Source organism: Hoplias malabaricus, chromosome 4 (genome assembly GCF_029633855.1).
Source record: "Hoplias malabaricus isolate fHopMal1 chromosome 4, fHopMal1.hap1, whole genome shotgun sequence".
Taxonomy (NCBI): Eukaryota; Metazoa; Chordata; class Actinopteri; order Characiformes; family Erythrinidae; genus Hoplias; species Hoplias malabaricus.
The window spans coordinates 18327967-18336251 of NC_089803.1; the positions used below are offsets into that span (position 1 = coordinate 18327967).

The 8285-nt window shown below is 45.0% G+C and overlaps 1 long non-coding RNA gene across 1 annotated transcript; it reads right to left on the bottom strand.

Moving 5' to 3' along the window:
• Window positions 1-1826: 1826 nt before the first annotated feature.
• Window positions 1827-7888, bottom strand: LOC136693737 (uncharacterized). The gene is made up of 3 exons (XR_010802099.1): window positions 7756-7888; window positions 3958-7547; window positions 1827-3482 (listed from the first exon to the last, which is right to left on the bottom strand). It is a non-coding gene; the product is annotated as an uncharacterized lncRNA (long non-coding RNA).
• Between the last annotated feature and the right edge of the window lie 397 nt (window positions 7889-8285).

Here is an 8285-nt window from a genome sequence, read left to right on the forward strand (position 1 = left end):
TTCCAGGCAGGCTCTGAACCCACCGCGACCCCGAACTGGACAAGGGTTACAGATAATGAATGAATGAATAATGTCAGTGCATTGCACTGCTAGTGTGGACACCTGGCCTGTTGATATGGAACAAATGTGTGTGTCCCAAGGTAGAGACAGTGAGTTAGTCTCTGTAATCACTCTATTTGCTGGAGAGCAATGGGCGGACTGTGCAGTAAATTTAACCTCACATCAGAGTCAATGGTTTCGAGGGGAGGTACCTCACATTTACTTAGCAAAGGGAAAAAATAAACAATGGAAAGACATGTCAAATTTGATTTTAACTTGTTTAACAATCACTGATTGGCAACTTAGTGAAATTGAAAATTGGGAATATTCAAAGACATCCAAAACATGCACAACTCAATATCCTCTGAAAAACGAGGCCATCGATGGAATGAGGACAGATAACTGTCCTTATCTTAACTATCCATGTTTAGCAAAGTACTTGCAATACATTTTCACGTGGATCTAAGTGTTAAATAAATAAATGTATGCATTTAAAATATGAGAAAAACATTACCATAACAACACACAATTACTTAATAGTGATCTTTCTCCAGTTTTATTAGTGATCTCAGCTGCATCAGCGGGATTAAGTTAAACTTAATCACTTCATTAGTGAACATCAATAAATCATGACCCATAAATAACGTTGTAAAATACTTTCAAAACAACCAATAAATTATTGTTTTGTAAACATCCCTAGAACTGTGTATTTCTAAACAAGAAAGCTGTGATATGGATGAGAACATAATCAGATCGGGTAGAATATGTATTTACTGCATCTGTGACTTTTTTTCTGCGCTGCTCTACGCTACGAGTCACACCCAGAGAGAGAGAGAGTACACTTTAATGAGTCCGCGTGCGCAGCAGCGGGAGAGAAAAAAAGCTTGAGTATCGATCTTTTTACACGAGTATTGATCAATACCAATACCAGCGTTGGTATCGATATTATCGATGTTTGGATCGATACAAATGGTTAAATTCATTGGGCGTTATATCTTTATTTTCAATCAGTCCCAAAAATATGAAAGACCCATTGAAGACACAATATAACAGACTAATAATATCCTGAATATGAAGAAATGTCATTGTGGAATTTTTGTCATGGCCCTGTGAACATAGCAAGTGACATGATGAACATGTGGAAACATGAACTTTGGGGTATATGTCCTATGGCATTTTTATTTTTTATTGTCAGATTATCAAGAATCTGAAATTGATATTACAGAAGGTGTAGTACAGATATTATATCCCAAAGTGCAGAGTTTCATTCATAAAGTTTCTTTAAACACTGAATGTCTGTGTGTGTATTCACAATGTCTGGTTATTTCTAATATTATAAATATTTATATAGAAATTTGCGTTTGTAGATTATTTATTTCTTGTAACAGTGCTTCTTGGCAATAAATCTTATACCGTTGAGAAGCCTGTAAATTTCTCTTTTCAATGGTGCCACATTTGTAAGGAATAGTGATGGGAATTTCGGCTCTTTTGGCTCGGCTCTTCATAAAGAGCTGGCTCTTTCGGCTCCTAAATGGCTCTTTGTTTTACCGCTTATTTCCACTGGTACAGAACAATATTACCTACATTTTACATGACCATATGGACAAAACATTATTGTTCAATATTAAAAATATTTCAATGGCCAATTGTTTTTATGGCTGTCTTGTAATAACTCACTGATTGCACTCACACATTCAATTGTATAAATAACTGGATTTTTATTTAAACACCTTTAATAAAAAATCACTTGTAAACCCTGAAATACAGCCAATGGAACCCAAAAGGTAGGTATTACAAAATAGCTTATTAAATTAAATAATCATCCATTTCTGGGTAATAAAATAAACAAATACTCTGCAAAGTGCATAATAAATCTATAAATCTAAATCTATACTTAATGTCCTGTTTACTTTGCACGTATGAACAAAATTAGCCATTTAATTATGCTCATTAACCTTTTTACCAGGTACACCTCCCATACAGGTGCGCTTTGCAGGTTTACAGATACTGACTGTAACCCATTTGTTGCTGCATTTAGATCAGTTCCCATCTTTTCTGCCCATATCTACCTGTGCAATACACACCAATTCCTACAAACATGTGGCTGTTACTGTTGTTCTGAGAGTTATCCATTACCCAAATATCTGATCCCTTTTCCTTGATGGCAGGAAAACAAAGCTTAACATATTTAAGCTAACAAAGCTGTGTCTATATATGTAAATCAAAAAATTTAAAGTCACTTTTGTTTGTACTCAAAACTATAGAAAAAACGTGCAACCTGTCTAGCAAAAACAATTAAAATATGCAAAGTGAAGATACAAACTGTGGGTGTATTAATGACAAAACACAATACAGATAACTCAAATGTCCAATAATGTTGTTTAGGCAAGTTTATTCAATGAATTCATTCTTTCATCATCTGTAAGCGCTTATCCAGTTGAGGATCGCGGTGGGTCCAGAGCCTACCTGGAATCATTGGGCGCAAGGAAGGAATACACCCAGGAGGGGGCGCCAGTCCTTCACAGGGCAACACACACACACATTCACGCCTATGGTCACTTTTGAGTAGCCAATCCACCTACCAACATGTGTTTTTGGACTGTGGGAGGAAACCCACGCGGACACGGGGAGAACACACCAACTCCTCACAGACAGTCACCCGGAGCGGGAAACAAACCCACAACCTCCAGGTCCCTGGAGCTGTGTGACTGAGACACTACCTGCCGCCCTCAATGAATTCATCTAGCAAGAAAGTTTTGTAAATGTTCATGAATAGTAAAAATCATGGCTGGATCATCAAAAAGTAGTACAAAGACAAAACATATTGATGTCTTGATTGATAATGTCAAAAAACAAAGTACAAAAGTAAGTCAAAAAAAAAAAATTGGTCTTCATTGTTCATCAATGCATATCACAGTCTATGGTATGTATAGTCCCATATAAAACAACCAAATAATTCCCTTTATAGATGACCTCTGCAGAGTTTAAACTGCAGATAAAGCTGGGTCACGCTAATAGGTTTTAGACAGTAGTATTCTACCAAGTAGAATGTTCTGTTATGTAGGCAAAAAAAATACATATGCATTCTGAGCCTACGGACTACACAAAAAATAACCCGCTCAGATGCTCCGCCTTCACACCAGGATCTCCACTCAGACGCTCCGCCGTCACGCGAAGAACTCCGCTCAGACTCTCCGCCGTAACGCAAGGAACTCCACTCACATGGTCCGAGGCCACGGGAGGAACTGCGCTCAGGCGTTGCGCCTTCACGTCAGGACCTCCACGCAGGCGCTCCGCCAATTACCGCCAATACCAGTTGCGTGAGGGACTCCTTACACGGTCCGAGGTCATGCGAGGTACTCCGCTCAGACGCTCCGCCTGAGAACTTATTTTGAGACATTCCCGTTGCACCGTCAGCTCCTCTCTCTCTCTGTCTCTCTCATCTGCAAGACATTGATTTATAACTTAATAATGCAGCCACTTTCTTTTATAACCTTGGTTCAACTCTGATTGGCTGAGCACACAAGCCCCGCCCACTTCTACATGATTCCTAAAGTTCTACAATTTCACAGACCAACAGAATATTCTAGTAAACTAATGCTGAATTAAATATGGAATAAATAATGGCTTATTCAGAAATATATAGCTGTGTTTACTTCCACCTGCACACACACTAAACACACCCCACCCTCTCAGAAAAGTCCAATTGAAAAGCTACATCTCACACTCAAAAGATTTCAAAACAGAAATTGTATTTTTCTTATTCCCACCATCCTCCCAACTCTTCGGAGGACTGTATACACTTTAAGACATTTTAAACATTCAGTTTGGTATTGACCCACCTCCACCCCCTCTCTCTGGAGGACTGTAATAACTTCAACACTCAACAGCTAGAGAAAATTAGTAAACACTACTTACCTACAGGACCACTCAGACGCTCCACCATCACACGAAGAACTCCACTCAGACGCTCCGCCCTCACGCGAAGAACTCCACTCAGATGCTCAGCCGTCACGCGAGGAACTCCACAGACACTCCGCCCTCATGCGAAGAACTCCACTCAGATGCTCCGCCGTCACACGAAGAACTCCATTCTGATGCTCAGCCGTCACGCGAGGGAATCCACTTTTCACTGCATTGACCCACCACCATCCCCTTGCTCCGGAGGACTGTTATCCATCCATGCGAGGAACTCCACTCAGACGCTCCGCCATCACGCGAATTCTATTCACACACTCCACTTTCAAGCGAAGAATTACACTCACAGTGTGTCTGTTTTTACTCTCTTTATCTTGGTCTTTATGAATCATTCCTGGTCTGGACTCAGAAGCTTTGCTGTCAGACGAAGAATTCCACCCACACGTCACGCGAAGAACTATACTCAGAAGCTCCGTGTCACGAGAGGAAATCCACTCTGCACAGTAATGAGCATCATCCCCTCGCTCCGGAGGCCACTAAGACACTCCGCTGTTGCGCAAAGAACTCAGCTCCGACGCTCCACCGTATCGCAAGGAACTCCACTCACGGTACGAGGTCACGCGAGAAATTCCGCTCAGACTCTCTTGATGTAACGCGAGGGACTACACTTACACGGTTCGAGGTCAGGCGAGAACTCTGCTGACACTCCGCCGTCATGTGAGGGACCACACTCACGCGGTCCGAGGTCACACGAGGGAACTCCACTCATACGCTCCACCGTCACACAGACAACTACTCAGACGCTCCGCCGTCACGCGGAGAGTTCTATTCACACACTCTGCCTTCAAGTGAAGAATTCCACTCACACACTCTGCCGTCATGTGAAGAATTCCACTCCCACACTCCACTTTTAAGCAAAGAATTACACTCACGCCATGCCTTGGGAGACCCTACCAGGGGCTACTGCCCCCAAAACATAACTCCTAGGCTCACGCAGGCACGCAAACCCCTCCACCACCACTCTCTTCATCTGGGTCTTTACAGCTTCAGCTGTTTACTACAGGACCACTCAGACGCTCCGCCGTCACGTGAGGAACTCCACTCAGACGCTACGCCGTCACGTGAGGAACTCCACTCACATGCTAGAGGTCACTCCGCTGTTGCACAAAGAACTCAGCTCCGACGCTCCGCCGTATCGCAAGGAACTCCACTCACGGTACGAGGTCACGCGAGAAATTCCGCTCAGACTCTCTTGATGTAACGCGAGGGACTACACTTACACGGTTCGAGGTCAGGCGAGAACTCTGCTGACACTCCGCTGTCATGTGAGGGACCACACTCACGCGGTCCGAGGTCACGCGAGGGAACTCCACTCATACGCTCCGCCGTCACACAGACAACTACTCAGACGCTCCGCCGTCACGCGGAGAGTTCTATTCACACACTCTGCCGTCATGTGAAGAATTCCACTCCCACACTCCACTTTTAAGCAAAGAATTACACTCACGCCATGCCTTGGGAGACCCTACCAGGGGCTACTGCCCCCAAAACATAGCTCCTAGGTTCACGCAGGCACGCAAACCCCTCCACCACCACTCTCTTCATCTGGGTCTTTACAGCTTCAGCTCTGTTTACTACAGGACCACTCAGATGCTCCACCGTCACGTGAGGAACTCCACTCACATGCTAGAGGTCACTCCGCTGTTGCACAAAGAACTCAGCTCCGACGCTCCGCCGTATCGCAAGGAACTCCACTCACGGTACGAGGTCACGCGAGAAATTCCGCTCAGACTCTCTTGATGTAACGCGAGGGACTACACTTACACGGTTCGAGGTCAGGCGAGAACTCTGCTGACACTCCGCTGTCATGTGAGGGACCACACGCACGCGGTCCGAGGTCACGCGAGGGAACTCCACTCATACGCTCCGCCGTCACACAGACAACTACTCAGACGCTCCACCGTCACGCGGAGAGTTCTAATCACACACTCTGCCTTCAAGCAAAGAATTCCACTCACACACTCTGCCGTCATGTGAAGAATTCCACTCCCACACTCCACTTTTAAGCAAAGAATTACACTCACGCCATGCCTTGGGAGACCCTACCAGGGGCTACTGCCCCCAAAACATAGCTCCTAGGCTCACGCAGGCACGCAAACCCCTCAACCACCACTCTCTTCATCTGGGTCTTTACAGCTTCAGCTGTTTACTACAGGACCACTCAAGACGCTCCGCCGTCACGTGAGGAACTCCACTCAGACGCTCCGCCGTCACGTGAGGAACTCCACTCACATGCTAGAGGTCACTCCGTTGTTGCACAAAGAACTCAGCTCCGACGCTCCGCCGTATCGCAAGGAACTCCACTCACGGTACGAGGTCACGCGAGAAATTCCGCTCAGACTCTCTTGATGTAACGCGAGGGACTACACTTACACGGTTCGAGGTCAGGCGAGAACTCTGCTGACACTCCGCCGTCATGTGAGGGACCACACTCACGCGGTCCGAGGTCACGCGAGGGAACTCCACTCATACGCTCCGCCGTCACACAGACAACTACTCAGACGCTCCGCCGTCACGCGGAGAGTTCTATTCACACACTCTGCCTTCAAGCAAAGAATTCCACTCACACACTCCACTTTTAAGCAAAGAATTACACTCACGCCATGCCTTGGGAGACCCTACCATGGGCTATTGCCCCCAACAACATAGCTCCTAGGCTCACGCAGACACGCAAACCCCTCCACAACCACTCTCTTCATCTGGGTCTTTATGAATCACTCTTTGTCTGGCCCATCACCTAGGACCAGTTTGCCTTGGGAGACCCTACCAGAGGCTATTGCCCCGGACAACATTGCTCCTAGGCTCACGCAGGCACGCAAACCCCTCCACCACGTTAAGGTGGTGATCCAGGAAGGGGGAGGACTGTTATAACTTCAGATTTAAACGTTCACTGAAAACATCCTGAAAAACAAACCTACAACACTTACAGAAGAACATCCAGCGCCTGTCAAATGACAATCAACACTTAGAGAAAGATACTCAGCTCAGCACCAAGAAAATAACACTAAACACTTCGCCCGTGCACCCACCTTCCACCCGCTCAGAACTCCACTCACACACACTCTGCCTTCACGCGAAGAATCCCACTTTATATTATTCTAAGCGTTCAGCCTTATTTTGAGACATTCCCTAATACTGAATAAATAATTAAGGGTTTATTCAGAAATATAAAGCTGTGTTTACTACCACCTGCACACACACATTAAACACCCCCCTCCCCCACCTCTGTCTCAGAAAAGTCCAATTGAAAAGCTACATCTCACACGCAAAAGATTTCATACCAAAATTTTTATAACCCTAACCCCTCTCTCTGGATGGTTGTAATAACTTCAACACTCAACAGAGAAAATTAGTAAACACTACTTACCAAAAGATAACACCTACAGGACCACTCAGACGCACCGCCGTCACGCGAAGAACTCCACTCACACGGTCCGAGGTCACGCGAGGGACTCCGCTCAGACGCTCCGCCGAAGAACATAATTTGAGACATTCTTTCCCGTTGCACCGTCAGCTCCTCTCTCTCTCATCTGCGAAACATTGATTTATAACTTAATAATGCAGCCATTTTCTTTTATAACCTTGGTTCGATGCTGATTGGCTGAGCACACAAGCCCCGCCCACTTATACATGATTCCTGAAGTTCTATAATTTTACAGACCAACAGAATATTCTAGTAAACTAATGCTTAATTAATTAATACTGAATACATAATTAATGGCTTATACAGAAATATACAGCTGTGTTTACTACAGGACCACTCAGACGCTCCGCCTTCACGCGAGGATCTCCGCTCAGACGCTCCGCCTTCACGCGAGGATCTCCGCTCAGACGCTCCGCTGTAATGCGAGGAACTCCACTCAGACGCTCCGCCGACACTGTTTCTTAATAAAACGGCCACGTTCTTTTATAACCCCGGTTCGACTCTGATAGGCTGAGGACACACAAGCCCCGCCCACTTCTACATCATTCCTAAAAGTTCTAGAATTCTACAGACCAACAGAAGATTCCTGAATGTTCTAGTAAACTAGTAAACGACCCAATCAGAACAGAGTAATTTTCCAGGTAGCAAGCATATATCGGTCCACCGGCTTAATAAGGTCTGTGCCCCGCAGACTATAGGCCACTGCTGATCCACTATTGGACCGCACATTTTACTGTCCCGTCTACAGTATCGAACTAGTTTTTAATATCCTCTGACAGACTTTACAATAACAAATACTGTTTATCTGGAAATTAACGAATACTAACTAGTGATGGGAATTTCG